Genomic DNA, 16666 nt, shown 5'->3' with positions numbered 1-16666 from the left:
CTGTTTATCTCATATGGCCATATGTTCATGTTGTTTCCTAGTGATTCGTGTCTCTTTTGAGGATGGTCAGTAAGGATGTTTTGTTAATCTTGTAGTTCTCTATCCATCCATGTCTTTTTTGCAATTGTGGAGCATCCTAGCTTGAGTCAATCGAGCTCTACTTTTGCTACTTTGTGAATCTGGGCAGATTGTCAACTTGTTTGCAATTTTGCCGATGATGTTGTAGTTGATCCGTGCATGCTATGCTATTGTTCTTACCATGTCTAGCTTGCATTTTGTATATTCTTGATGGGTGTATGCTTAGCTTATCATGACTTGCTCCGTATTGAGTGCATCGAGCTCGTAAACATGACTACTTGAGTTATGTTTCAGCATGTGCCAGTTTTCACTAAGTCTGTGATCTGATTATGTTTTTGCCATATTCACATGCTTGCAATTGTATTTTCTGATCCCTTTTGGCTCAAGGTCAGTAAGGGACTTTTGTTAAGCTCTTTGAGTAGCTCCATGCAATGCTTTACTTTGCCATGTTCAGGTCCTGTAGCATGTAGTTTTGTTGCTCCAAAGAGTGCTATCTGATCTGAAATTCCAGACAAGTGTTAATTTCAGTAAGTCTTAAATCTGTTTGTCATATGCATTTTTGCCATGCTTGTTTGAACCTGTTAATGGATGATTTGGCCGTAGCTCAGTGCTAGACTTTTGTTAAGCATCATGAATGCATCCCTACCATGTATTTTGTTGTCATGTTTGGGTGCTGTAGCATGTTCATTTCGTTGCATTTAGATGGCTACTTGCTGTAAATCGCAGACCGGTGTCATTTTTGAATCGCTTGCCATTTCCAAACCGTAACTCCGATTCCGGCGTTCTTTATATCTTTTTCAAGCGATCTCATCTCACCTTTCCAGTGGCACACTTGGATTTCCAAGTTGAAGCCAGGTTCTTGCATTTCCTGTCACATCTTGCATATGCATCCCACATCGCATCCCGCATAGCATACCATCTTTGCATCATCTTGTTTGATCCTTGCACGTGGTTGATTGTGTCCTTGTTGCTTGTTTGTCTTGTTTGGGTAGAGCCGGGAGACGAGTTCGCTAACGAGGAGCCCGTTGAGTTTGCTTTCGAGGATCCAGTCAACTCTTACAACTGTGCAGGCAAGATGATCATACCCTCGAAATCACTACTATCTTTGCTATGCTAGATTGCTCGCTCTTTTGCTATGCTAATGCTACGATGCCTACCATTTGCTTTCAAGCCTCCCAAATTGCCATGTTAAACCTCTAATCCACCATGTCCTAGCAAATCGTTGATTGGCTATGTTACCGCTTTGCTCAGCCCCTCTTATAGCGTTGCTAGTCGCAGGTGAAGATTGGAGACCGTTCCTTGTGGGAACATTATTTACTTGTTGGGATATCATTATATTGCCATGTTATCTTAATGCATCTATATACTTGGTAAAGGGTGGAAGGCTCGGCCTCTCGCCTAGTGTTTTGTTCCACTCTTGCCGCCCTAGTTTCCGTCATATCGGTGTTATGTTCCCGGATTTTTGTGTTCCTTACGCGGTTGGGTTATAATGGGAACCCCTTGATAGTTCGCCTTGATTAAACCTTTTCCAGCAATGCCCAACCTTGGTTTTACCATTTGCCACCTAGCCTCTTTTTCCCTTGGGTTTCCGGAGCCTGAGGGTCATCTTATTTTAACCCCCCCCCCCCCAGGCCAGTGCTCCTCTGAGTGTTGGTCCAACCTAGAGCCCCTTGCAGCGCCACCTCGGGGAAACTTGAGGGCTGGTTTTAGTTGTACGGATTGCTTATCCGATTGTGCCCTGAGAAAGAGATATATGCAGCTCCTATCGGGATTTGTCGGCACATTCGGGCGGTGTTGCTGGTCTTGTTTTAACCTGTCGAAGTGTCTTGAAGAACCGAGATACCAAGTCTGATCGGAACGTCTTGGGAGGAGGTCTATTCCTTCGTTGACCGTGAGAGCTTGTCATGGGATAAGTTGGGACTCCCCTGTAGGGATTTGAACTTTCGAAAGCTATGCCCGCGGTTATGGGCAGATGGGAATTTGTTAATATCCGGTTGTAGATAACTTGAACCTTAACTTAACTAAAATGAATCAACTGAGTGTGTTACCGTGACGGCCTCTTCTCGACGGAGTCCGGGAAGTGGACACGGTGTTGGAGTAATGTTTGCGCAGGTTGTCCCCTAGTTTCTCGCTCGCGCTTTGCCTCCTCTTCTCGCTCTCTTTTGCGAACAGGATAGCCACCATATTTGCTAGTCGCTTGCTGCAGCTCCACATATTTACCTTGCCTTTACCTATAAGCTTAAATAGTCTTGATCGCGAGGGTGCGAGATTGCTGAGTCCCTGTGGCTCACAGATTACTATTACACCAGATGCAGGGCCTGATGATTCCGCTCCAGGAGACGCGTTTGAGCTCAAGTGGGAGTTCGACGAGGATTCTCAATGCTACTATGTTTCCTTTCCTGATGATCAGTAGTGGTGCCTAGTTGGGGGTGATCGGGACCGTGTCGCATGTTGGGTTATCTTTTATTTTGGCGCCGTAGTCGGGCCATGAGTGTTTGAATGATGTAATGTTATTTATGTACTTGATTGACGTGGCGAGTGTAAGCCAACTATGTTATCTCCCCTTTTATTATCATATTACATGGGATGTTGTGAAGATTGCCTAACTTGCGACATATGCCTTCAATGCGATTATGCCTCTAAGTCGTGCCTCGACACGTGGGAGATATAGTCGCATCGAGGGTGTTACAACCGCCTTACGGGTGGCTTACGAGGGTAGGGGGCGTGCCCAGGGGGCAGGCGCGCCCCCTGCCTCATGACCACCTCGGGCACCATCTCGCGTGGATTTTTCTTCCGGAATTTTCCAAATATTCCAAAAAGTATCTCCGTCCATTTTTATCCCGTTTGGACTCCGTTTGATATGGATAATCTGCGAAACCAAAAACATGCAACAGACAGGAACTGGCACTGGGCACTAGATCAATATGTTAGTCCCAAAAATAGTATAAAAAGTTTCCAAAAGTATATGAAAGTTGTAGAATATTGGCATGGAACAATAAAAATTTATAGATACGACGGAGACGTATCAGCATCCCCAAGCTTAATTCCTGCTCGTCCTCGAGTAGGTAAATGATAAAAAAGATAATTTTTGATGTGGAATGCTACCTAGCATAATCTTGATCACATATCTAATCATGGGCATGAATATTAAGACACGAGTAATTCAAAGCAATAGTCTATCATTTGACATAAAACAATAATACTTCAAGCCTACTAATAAGCAATCATGTCTTTTCAAAATAACATGGCCAAAGAAAGTTATCCCTACAAAATCATATAGTCTGGCTATGCTCCATCGTCTTCACACAAAATACTCACATCGTGCACAACCCTGATGACAAGCCAAGCAATTGTTTCATACTTTTGATGTTCTCAAACCTTTTCAACTTTCACGCAATACATGAGCGTGAGCCATGGACATAGCACTATGGGTGGAATAGAATGGTGGTTGTGGAGAAGACAAAAAGGAGAGGATAGTCTCACATCAACTAGGCGTATCAACGGGCTATGGAGATGCCCATCAATAGATATCAATGTGAGTGAGTAGGGATTTCCATGCCACGGATGCACTAGAGCTATAAGTATATGAAAGCTCTAACTGAAACAAAGTGGGTGTGCATCCAACTTGCTTGCTCATGAAGACCTAGGGCATTTGAGGAAGCCCATCGTTGGAATATACAAGCCAAGTTCTATAATGAAAATTCCCACTAGTATATGAAAGTGATAACTCAAGAGACTTTCTATCTGAAGAACATGGTGCTACTCTGAAGCACAAGTGTGGTAAAAATGATAGTAACATTGTCCCTTCTCTCTTTTTCTCTCATTTTTTGTAGGCTTCTTTGGCCTCTCTCTCTTTTTGGGGGGGGTTTCTTTGGCCACTTTTATTTTGATAACCTCACATGGGACAATGTTCTAATAATGATGATCATCACACTTTTATTTACTTACAACTCAATATTACAACTCGATATCTAGAACAACGATATGACTCTATATGAATGCCTCCGGCGGTGTACCGGGATGTGCAATGATCTAGCGTAGCAATGACATCAAAAAAACGGACAAACCATGAAAACATCATGCTAGCTATCTTACGATCATGCAAAGCAATATGACAATGAATGCTCTCAAGTCATGTATATGATGATGATGAAAGTTGCATGGCAATATATCTTGGAATGGCTATGGAAATGCCATGATAGGTAGGTATGGTGGCTGTTTGAGGAAGGTATATGGTGGGTTTACGGTGCCGGCGAAAGTTGCGCGGTACTAGAGAGGCTAGCAATGGTGGAAGGGTGAGAGTGCGTATAATCCATGGACTCAACATTAGTCATAAAGAACTCACATACTTATTGCAAAAATCTATTAGTCATCGAAACAAAGTACTACGCGCATGCTCCTAGGGGGATAGATTGGTAGGTAAAGACCATCGCTCATCCCCGACCGCCACTCATAAGGAAGACAATCAATAAATACCTCATGCTCCAACTTCGTTACATAACGGTTCACCATACGTGCATGCTACGGGAATCACAAACCTCAACACAATTATTTCTACAATTCACAACCACCCACTAGCATGACTCTAATATCACCATATTTATATCGCAAACCTATTGCAAGGAATCAAACATATCATATTCAGTGATCTACAAGTTTTATGTAGGATTTTATGACTAACCATGTGAATGACCAGTTTCTGTCATCTCTCTAAATAGATATAAGTGAAGCAAGAGAGTTTAATTCTTTCTACAAAATATATGCCCATGCTCTAACAAATATAAGTGAAGCAAAAGAGCATTCTACAAATGGCGGTTGTCTATGTAAAGAGAAACGGGCAATCCAAACTTCAAATGATATAAGTGAAGCACATGAAGCATTTTATAAAGCCATAATCAAAAGATATAAGTGAAGTGCATAGAGCATTCTATAAATCAACCAAGGACTATCTCATACCAGCATGGTGCATAAAAGAAAAAAATGAAAACTAAATGCAAAAGACGCTCCAAGATTGCACATATCACATGAACGAAACGAATCCGAAAGCATACCGATACTTGTTGAAGAAAGAGACACTTGAGTCTCCTTGAATATTTACTTGGGGTGCCTCGGGCATCACCAAGCTTGAGCTCTTGCCTCTCTTCCTTCTTCTCACATCAAGACCTTCTCGATCATCGAACACTTCATCCACACAAAACTTCAACAGAAAACTCGGTAAGATCCGTTAGTATAATAAAGCAAATCACTACTCTAAGTACTGTTGAAAACCAATTCAAATTTTGTTTTTGCATTGTGTATACTGTAATATAACTTTTTCGTGGCTTAATCCACTAATATAAATTGATAGTTTCATCAAAACAAGCAAACTATGCATCAAAAACAGAATCTGTCTAAAACAGAACAGTCTGTAATAATCTGAACATTCCCCATACTTATGATACTTGAAAAATTCTACCAAAATTAGGAAAAATAACAAAAAAATTATAGGAAGACAGAGCAAAAAGAATCAGAACCATTTGACGTTCCAGCTAAAAATGTAAAATCGCGCACTACAGCCAAAGTTTCTGTCCTGCACCGTACAAACCATCAAGCAAATGTAAACATCCTAAAGGCAAACCTTGGCACATTAGTTTTATAATACAATGGAATTGTACAAGGGGATAATTATTTTTGTTGAAAAGTTTCTGTAATCAAGATTCACAAAGTTTCAGTGAGCATGAACAAAGTTCAAGGAGCTCTCCCACTTCAACAATGCTTGTCTTTCTCACTTTCACTTTCCTTTTTGAAAAAGTTTTGGGTTCCCCTCTTTATTTTTGTTGTTTTAAAACTATATGAAAGCACTCAACAGAAATAAATGACTCTCTAAAACTTCCGGGTTGTCTCCCTGGCAGCGCTTTCTTTAAAGCCATTAAGCTAGGCATATAGTGCTCAAGTAATGGATCCACCCGGATCCCAAGGTATATCAAAGCCAATTTTAATTAACAATGATTTAGCATTTAGTAGTGAGCACAAAGTAACATATATCATGTAACAACGAAGTCTAACTCTCTTCCTATGCATCAGCATGTCATAAAAGAACAATTCATGCACACATAGTAAAGGCCAATGCATAGTATAAACAGTTTCTTGCAATTTTATTGTATTGGAAACATAGAGAGGTGGAGATATGGTTCCTCTCTCATAATAATTGCAATTAGGAGCAGCAAGCACATGCATATTATATCTATCAAAATCATCATGTGTAGTAGTAAATGGCAACCCATCAATATAATCCTTGATAAGGGCAAACTTCTTCGATATAGTGTAGTTTGGAGAATTCAAAAAGATAATAGGACTATCATGCGTGGGTGCAATAGCAACAATTTCATATTTAACATAAGGAACTATAGCAAGTTCATCTCCATAAGCATAATTCATATTGGCATCTTGGCCATAATCATAGCAAGCATCATCAAAAAGGGATATTTCAAAAGAATCAATGGGATCATAGCAATTATCATAGCATTCATCCTTCAGTAAGCATGAAGGGGAATTAAACAATGTATGAGTTGAAGAGTTACTGTCATTAGAAGGTGGGCACGGGTGATCAATCCGCTCTTCCTCCTTTTGTTCTTCGCTCTCCTCATCATCTTTTTCATCCAATGAGCTCAAAGTTGTATCAACTTCTTCTTCCATAGATTCCTGCAAAATATTAGTCTCTTCTTGGACAGCGGAGAATTTCTCAATAAGCACATTAATATAGGAATTATATTCATAATTATCATAGCAACATTTTAAGATAGCTAAATTTTCAGGCCTATAAACATGATCATCATAAGCTTCATTCTTTTCAAACAAAGGTTCAATTTCATAAGCACCCTTAAAAGCAACAAATTCTTCTATTTGTTCCACATCATAGTAATCATATATACCTCTAGCATAAGAAGCCACGGTTTCATTATCATTAAATTCACATGAAAAGGGAAGGTGTGGAGCCTTCATCCTAGAGCAACAAGTAATATCATAACTCAAGCATACTTGCCAAGCATACCACTTCAATATATGAATTTGATCCCATAATAGTTTCCCTTTTTGTGTCAAGCAGTAATCCCTAAAGTATTCACGTTGATCCAACATTACTCCCATTACATAATTGAATGGGGTTTTCTCAGGATTATTAAAGTAGTACATAATATTTTTCACATAACCAGCATCGAGGGTTTTAGGAGGTTCCCCATCTCCATGAGTAGCAAGTACACCTAATTTTTTTGGTATTTTGTGTTCCATATCCATAACTAAAGATAAAGAACAACTAAGAACAGCAAATAAAAATTACTTAGTGATAAAGCAAACAAGCACACACGAGAATATTCATCCACGCTATTGCTCCCCGGCAACGGCGCCAGAAAAAGGTCTTGATAACCCACAAGTATAGGGGATCGCAACAGTTTTCGATAAGTAAGAGTGTCAAACCCAACGAGTAGCTAAAGGCAGAACAAATATTCCCTCAAGTTCTATCGGCCACCGATACAACTCTACGCACGCTTGACGTTCGCTTTACCTAGAACAAGTATGAAACTAGAAGTACTTTGTAGGTGTTGTTGGATAGGTATGCAAGATAATAAAGAGAAAGTAAATAAAAATTAGGGGCTGATTAGATAAGGACACAACTAAGTTAGGTTTAGTAGAGAGTTTGTTGTTACGAGAAAGTTATTTGTCCCTAGGCAATCGATAACTAGACCGGTAATCATTACTACAATTTTATTTGAGGGAGAGGCATAAGCTAACATACTTTCTCTACTTGGATCATATGCACTTATGATTGGAACTCTAGCAAGCATCCGCAACTACTAAAGATTCATTAAGGTAAAACCCAACAATAACATTAAAGCATCAAGTCCTCTTTATCCCATACGCAAACAACCTACTTACTCGGGTTTGTGCTTGTGTTCACTCACGCCACCCACCATAAGCAAATCACAAACATATTGCAACACCCTACAGCGGGGATCCCTCACGCTTGCGCGACATGGAGAGCACCATAGGACAGCAGCAATAATAAAACATGCAACTCAAACCAATCTTGATCATCAAATAGCCATTAGGACAAAACGGATCTACTCAAACATCATAGGATAGCCATACATCATAGGGAAATAATATATAGCGTTGAGCACCATGTTTAAGTAGAGATTACAGTGGGTAAGAGAGAGGTTACACCGCTGCATAGAGGGGGGAAGAGTTGGTGGTGAAGGCGGTGAAGTTGTTGGTGAAGATGACGATGATGATGATGGCCCCTGGTGGCACTCCGGCGCCACTGGAAGCAAGGGGGAGAGGGCCCCCCTTCTTCTTCTTCTTCCTTGACCTCCTCCCTATATGGGAGAAGGGTTTCCCCTCTGGTCCTTGGCCTCCATGGCGTGGGAGGGGCGAGAGCCCCTCCGATATTGGATCTGTCTCTCTTTCTCTCTCTGTTTCTGCGTTCTCCCCTCGCTCTGTTTCATCGTTTCGTGTATATATGGAGATCCGTAACTCCGATTGGCCTGAAACCTTCACCATGATTTTTTTTCTGAAAATTAGCTTTCTTGCGGCAAAAGAAGAGTGTCAACCGCCTTACGGGTGGCTTACGAGGGTAGGGGTCGCGCCCCCCTGCCTCGTGACCACCTCGGGCACTGTCTTGCGTGGATTTTTTCTTCCGAAATTCTCCAAATATTCCAAAAAGTATCTCCGTCCGTTTTTATCCCATTTGGACTCCGTTTGATATGGATATTCTGCGAAACCAAAAACATGCAACAGACAGGAACTGGCACTGGGCACTGGATCAATATGTTAGTCCCAAAAATAGTATAAAAAGTTGCCAAAAGTATATGAAAGTTGTAGAATATTGGCATGGAACAATCAAAATTATAGATACGATGGAGACGTATCAGGTACTGCCGTTCGGACCCCTGCGCGGTACTACCGTGGTGGTAGGGCGGTACTACCGCTCTTGAGCGACACTACCGCATCTACTGCCGCTGCTTAGTGCCGCACAATCCGACACGAGAGGCGACCCCCTCGAATCGACGCGGTAGGAGCCTGATGCCGCAGCGGTACTACAGCGAGGACCCACAGGCGGTACTACCGCTGCCGAGCAGTACTGCGGCCTGTGGCTCTTGAGCAGTACTACAACTTGGGACCGCAGTACTACCGCTGGGACCCAAAACAAGCACAATGAAGGGGAATGAGCTCTCCATTGAAGCGGAAAGGCTCAGAGGGTGTGAAAAGGATGTGTATGTGTTGATTCCACCCTAGCCATACCAAAGCGGACCCCCTCTTGATAGTATGGTGCCTCCTACGAAACTAGTCCACCAAAATAGAAATGAAAGAGCTACACCATCTTGAATAACACTCCGAGGGGAAAGAAATCGTCTCGTGCAAAAGTATGAAACTCTGAAATGCTCAAAGCACACGATTAGTCCGCAAACATGTTGTCATCAATCACCAAAACTACATCGAGAGAGATATGCCTTAACAATCTCCCCCTTTTTGGTGGATTGATGACAACCAGGGATTTGCACAAAGATAAGACATGAAAGTAAAGATACTTAGAACTACAAAATATAGACGGGATCCCCCTGAATGTGTGCACCTAGTTAGTAGTGCCTTTGGAATGCAAGACACACACATTAGGATCAACACTCCCCCTATATTTTATAGTCCAACAATCTAAGCATAGGATACGTGAGAGCAGGGTATAACAGGATAAGCATGCAACTCTAAAGATACCAAAGTACTAGATAGACATAGATAATGATAAGATAAAGATAAGGTAGCATATGTCTCACACCATATGTCTGGAACTTAGGTCTCACGGGCACAACACCAAACAATGCAAACGGCGAGAAAACACAACAACACCACAAAGACACACTCGCAAACACAACAACAACACAAATCCCCAAATTCTCTCCCCCTTTGGCATCGAGACACCAAAAGGGCAAAGAGCGTTGCTACGGCTCCATGAGATAGCAAACTGAGAAGCTCTTTCATCACATCCTCGCAGGGTCATCCGCACTGCCATCCTCAGTCGGAAACTGCTTGATGTCTAAATCGGTCCACAGACAGTGCTGCTGAATCCACTCCTCCTCCTCAGTGATCTGGCCCTCAGAACCGCTGGGAACGGTCGCACCCAGCTGACGCATGAGCTTCTTGTGACGCCCCCTGGCCTGCTTCTCAGCCACATGAGTCATGTACTGACCATGAGACTCCATGCAGAAAAGCTTCTTCATCTTGCGCTTGAGCTTCTTTGCCCAAGAGGGCTCTGCTCCAGAGGGCTCATAGTCCTCATCGTTATCATTATCCTCAGCCCCGCCCTCGGCCTCCATGTCAGCAACAGTAGATGGACCCCCGGATTTAGGCGCTGGAGTGCCCCAATTGTCCTTCTTCCTCAGACGCTTGATCTCATGAGAAACCAATTCTCCAGTTTCCAGCATAACCTTGGGATAGACACGTGCACATGCCTTCTCAATGAGCCGCATGATGAACGGACCATAGATCGGGCACTTGCACTCAGAAACGGCAGAAAGAAGTTCAGACCACATAACATGAGAAATGTTCAGGGACTCGCCAGTGTTTTGTTCCTTCTCATGCTGGCAGAAGAGAAGCATGTCCACGAGATAGGAGTGGACCATATCCAGATTCCCGATGCGAGGGAAGGGAGTCTCTCGGAAGACAGATGAAGGATGTCCAGAAAGGTAGACAACTCATAGGTTTCCTTCTTAGTCACAGGGTGAACCTTCACAGAACAGTAGGGCCAGAGGGCTTGCTTGTGAGTGGAGGTAGCATTGCGGTGAGGGAAGAAGCCGACTAGAGTCTTAAGCCCGTGATCTTCCACCCCAAGTAACTCCATGAAGGCCTTCCACTTGACAAAAAGCAACTTGCCATTTTTCATCCAAGCCAGAGTCCTTTCGCATCAGTTCCAAGATGGACAGTAGCATAGAATTGAGCCACCAAATCTGCATCAAAATCCTTGTTGAACTGCATGATTCTGAGAATGTTCAGCTGAGAACACATCTGAAGGGCTTCGTCAAATTACTCAGGGTCCTTCTCCATAGCATCTGTGTCGATGGAGCGTACATCAACAAAGAGATTCTTCTTAGCCTTGATCACATCAAATTAGATGGCAAACTGAAAGCGGTTCCAGAACGGGCGGTTGACCAAAGTGGGGTCTTGGTCTTCCTCATAGGGGTTGCGGCGACGCCTTGCCAAGAACTCCTTGGAAGATAGCTCAGTCACAGTCTTCCCCTTTGGCTTGCTGGTAGATATCTTCGAGAGCTTTCGAGCACTTGAGGAAGCACCCGCTGGCGGTGGTGGAGCACTTGAGGAACCACCTGCTGACTCAGATGAGCGGTAGCACTTTGACGTTGCACGACCGGGGTTGACACGGCGGACCTGCTGCTCAGGATGATCATCACCTGGAACCAAACGCACGACCAGAAGAAACACACGAAAGAAAGAGCATAAGCCATCAAACAAAACAACATGGATCAAAATGTGGTAGGAAATTATGGAACTGGGCATCCAGCGGTAGTACTGATGTCTACTACACAACCTTCTTCTTGTAGACGTTGTTGGGCCTCCAAGTGCAGAGGTTTGTAGGACAGTAGCAAATTTCCCTCAAGTGGATGACCTAAGGTTTATCAATCCGTAGGAGGTGTAGGATGAAGATGGTCTCTCTCATGCAACCCTGCAACAAAATAACAAAGAGTCTCTTGTGTCCCCAACACACCCAATACAATGGTAAATTGTATAGGTGCACTAGTTCGGCGAAGAGATGGTGATACAAGTGGTATATGGATGGTAGATAATGGTTTTTGTAATCTGAAAATATAAAAACAGCAAGGTAACTAATGATAAAAGTGAGCACAAATAGTATTGCAATGCGTTGAAACAAGGCCTAGGGTTCATACTTTCACTAGTGCAAGTTCTCTAAACAATAATAACACAATTGGATCATATAACTAGCCCTCAACATGCAACAAAGAGTCACTCCAAAGTCACTAATAGCGGAGAACAAACGAAGAGATTATGGTAGGGTACGAAACCACCTCAAAGTTATTCCTCCCAATCAATCCGTTGGGATATTCCTATAAGTGTCACAAACCGCCCTAGAGTTCGTACTAGAATAACACCTTAAGACACAAATCAACCAAAACACTAATGTCACCTAGATACTCCAATGTCACCTCAAGTATCCGTGGGTATGGTTATACGATATGCATCACACAATCTCAGATTCATCTATTCAACCAACACATAGGACCTCAAAGAGTGCCCCAAAGTTTCTACCGGAGAGTCAAGACGAAAATGTGTGCCAACCTCTATGCATAGATTCCCAAGGTCACGGAACTCGCAAGTTGATCACCAAAACATACATCAAGTGGATCATAGAATACCCCATTGTCACCACAGGTATCCCACGCAAGACATACATCAAGTGTTCTCAAATCCTTAAAGACTCAATTTGATAAGATAACTTCAAAGGGAAACTCAATCCATTACAAGAGAGTAGAGGGGGAAGAAAACATCATAAGATCCAACTATAACAGCAAAGCTTGCGATACATCAAGATCGTACCACCTCAAGAACACGAGAGAGAGAGAGAGAGATCAAACACATAGCTACTGGTACATACCCTCAGCCCCGAGGGAGAACTACTCCCTCCTCATCATGGAGAGCGCCGGGATGATGAATATGGCCACCGGAGAGGGATTCTCCCTCCGGCAAGGTGCCGGAATGGGTCTAGATTGGTTTTCGGTGGCTACGGAGGCTTTTGGCAGCGGAACTCCCGATCTATTATGCTCCCCGATTGTTTTAGGGTATATGGAGATATATATGAGAATAAGTACGTCGGGGGAGCCACGAGGGTCCCATGAGGTGGAGGGCGCGCCCAGGGGGGTGGGCGCGCCCCCCTACCTTGTGGATTCCTCGAAGCTTCCTTGACGTGGACTCCAAGTCTCCCGGGTTGCTTTCCTTCCAAAAATAACTTCTCCAGAAGGTTTCATTCTGTTTCGACTCTGTTTGATATTCCTTTTCTTCGAAACACTGAAACAAGGGAAAAAACAGGAACTGGCACTGGGCTCTGGGTCAATAGGTTAGTCCCAAAAATAATATAGAAGTGGATAATAAAGCCCAATAATGTCCAAAACAGAAGATAATATAGCATGGAGCAATCAAAAATTATAGATACGTTGGAGACGTATCAGCATCCCCAAGCTTAATTCCTGCTCGTCCTCGAGTAGGTAAACGATAAAAACAAAAATTTTGATGTGGAGTGCTATTTGGCATAATTTCAATGTAATTCTCTTTAATTGTGGTATGAATATTCAAATCTGAAAGATTCAAGATAAAAGTTCATATTGACATAAAAATAATAATACTTCAAGCATACTAACTAAGCAATTATGTCATTTCAAAATAACATGGCCAAAGAAAGCTATCCCTACAAAATCATATAGTCTGGCTATGCTCTATCTTCATCACACAAAATATTTAAATCATGCACAACCCCAATGACAAGCCAAGCAATTGTTTCATACTTTTGATGTTCTCAAACTTCTTCAATCTTCACGCAATACATGAGTGTGAGCCATGGACATAGCACTATAGGTGGAATAGAATGGTGGTTGTGGAGAAGACAAAAAGGAGAAGATAGTCTCACATCAACTAGGCGTATCAACGGGTTATGGAGATGCCCATCAATAGATATCAATGTGAGTGAGTAGGGATTGCCATGCAACGGATGCACTAGAGCTATAAATGTATGAAAGCTCAACAAAAGAAACTAGTGGGTGTGCATCCAACTCGCTTGCTCACGAAGACCTAGGGAATTTTGAGGAAGCCCATCATTGGAATATACAAGCCAAGTTCTATAATGAAAGATTCCCACTAGTATATGAAAGTGACAACATAGGAGACTCTCTATCATGAAGATCATGGTGCTACTTTGAAGCACAAGTGTGGTAAAAGGATAGTAGCATTGCCCCTTCTCTCTTTTTCTCCCATTTTTTTATTTTATTTTTTTTATTTGGGCCTTTTCTCCTTTTTTATGGCCTATTTTTTCTCTTTTTTTTTATTTTTTGTCCGGAGTCTCATCCCAACTTATGGGGGAATCATAGTCTCCATCATCCTTTCCTCACTGGGACAATGCTCTAATAATGATGATCATCACACTTTTATTTTCTTACAACTCAAGAATTACAACTCGATACTTAGGACAAGATATGACTCTATATGAATGCCTCCGGCGGTGTACCGGGATATGCAATGAATCAAGAGTGACATGTATGAAAGAATTATGAACGGTGGCTTTGCCACAAATACAATGTCAACTACATGATCATGCAAAGCAATATGACAATGATGGAGCGTGTCATAATAAATGGAACGGTGGAGAGTTGCATGGCAATATATCTCGGAATGGCTAAGGAAATGCCATAATAGGTAGGTATGGTGGCTGTTTTGAGGAATATATATGGTGGGTTTATGGTACCGGCGAAAGTTGCGCGGTACTAGAGAGGCTAGCAATGGTGGAAGGGTGAGAGTGCGTATAATCCATGGACTCAACATTAGTCATAAAGAACTCACGTACTTATTGCAAAAATCGATTAGTTATCGAAACAAAGTACTACGCGCATGCTCCTAGGGGGATAGATTGGTATGAAAAGACCATCGCTCGTCCCCGACCGCCACTCATAAGGAAGACAATCAATAAATAAATCATGCTCCGACTTCATCACATAACGGTTCACCATATGTGCATGCTACGGGAATCACAAACTTCAACACGAGTATTTATCAAATCCAAAACTACTCAACTAGCATGACTCTAATATCACCATCTCCATATCTCAAAACAATCATCAAGTATCAAACTTCTCATAGTATTCAATGAACTTTATATGAAAGTTTTTATTATATCCCTCTTGGATGCCCATCATATTAGGACAAATTTCATAACCAAAGCAAATTATCATGCTGTTTAGGACTCTCAAAATAATATAAGTGAAGCATGAGAGTTCATCTATTTCTTCAAAATAAAACCACCATTGTGCTCTAAAAAGATATAAGTGAAGCACTAGAGCAAATGACAAACTACTCTGAAAGATATAAGTGAAGATCAATGAGTAGTCGAACAACTATGCAACTATATGAAGACTCACTAACATTAAAGAATTTCATATCTTGGTATTTTATTCAAACAGCAAGCAAATCCTAACAAAATAAATTGACGCTCCAAGCAAAACACATATCATGTGGTAAATAAAAATATAGCTCCAAGTAAAGTTATCGATGAACGAAGACGAAAGAGGGGATGCCTTCCGGGGCATCCCCAAGCTTAGGCTTTTGGTTGTCCTTGAATATTACCTTGGGGTGCCTTGGGAATCACCAAGCTTAGGCTCTTGCCACTCCTTATTCCATAGTCCATTGAATCTTTACCCAAAACTTGAAAACTTCACAACACAAAACTTAACAGAAAACTCATAAGCTTCGTTAGTATAAGAAAGTAAATCACCACTTCAAGGTACTGTAATGAACTCATTGTTTATTTATATTGGTGTTAAAACTAATGTATTCCAACTTCTCTATGGTTTATAAACTCTTTTACTAGCCATAGATTCATTAAAATAAGTAAACAACACACGAAAAACAGAATCTGTCAAAAACAGAACATTCTGAAGTAATCTGGATCAAACGTATACTTCTGGGACTCATAAAATTCTCAAATAAATTTCTGGACGTGAGGAATTTATCTATTAATCATATGCAAAAATAATTAACTAAATAGAACTCTCCAATAAAAAAAATGGCAGCAATTCTCGTGAGCGCTAAAGTTTCTGTTTTTTTTACAACAAGATCAACAAGACTTTCCCCAAGTCTTCCCAACGGTTCTACTTGGCACAAAAACTAATTAAAACTTAAAAAACTCAATCATAATAGAGGCTAGATAAATTATTTATTTCTAAACAGGAGCAAAAAGCAAGGAATAAAAATAAAGTTGGGTTGCCTCCCAACAAGTGCTATCGTTTACCGCCCCTAGCTAGGCATGATGATTTCAATGATGCTCACATAAAGGATAAGAATTGAAACATAAAGAGAGCATCATGAATAATATGACTAGCACATTTAAGCCTAACCCTCTTCCTATGCATAGGGATTTTTTGAGAAAACAACTTATGGGAACAATAATCAACTAGCATAGGAGGGCAAAACAAGCATAACTTCAAAACTTTAAGCACATAGAGAGGAAACTTGATATTATTGCAATTCCTGCAAGCATATATTCCTCCCTCATAATAATTTTAAGTAGCATCATGAATGAATTCAACAATATAACAAGCACCTAAAGCATTCTTTTCATGATCTGCAAGCATAGAAATTTTTCTACTCTCCACATAAGCAAAATTCTTCTCATTCGGAATAGTGGGAGTATTATAAGAAACTCGAATACTATAAATTGTTTCCACATTAAAAGAGTAATGTTAAGAAAAGGGGTAACCATAATCATGACAAGTTTTATAAATATAATCACTACTTTTTATAGCATAAGTATCATCACAATAATCATCAT

Source organism: Triticum aestivum, chromosome 2A (genome assembly GCF_018294505.1).
Source record: "Triticum aestivum cultivar Chinese Spring chromosome 2A, IWGSC CS RefSeq v2.1, whole genome shotgun sequence".
NCBI lineage: Eukaryota > Viridiplantae > Streptophyta > Magnoliopsida > Poales > Poaceae > Triticum > Triticum aestivum.
The sequence above is the reverse complement of the archived record's forward strand: the minus strand, read 5'-3'. Positions refer to the sequence as shown.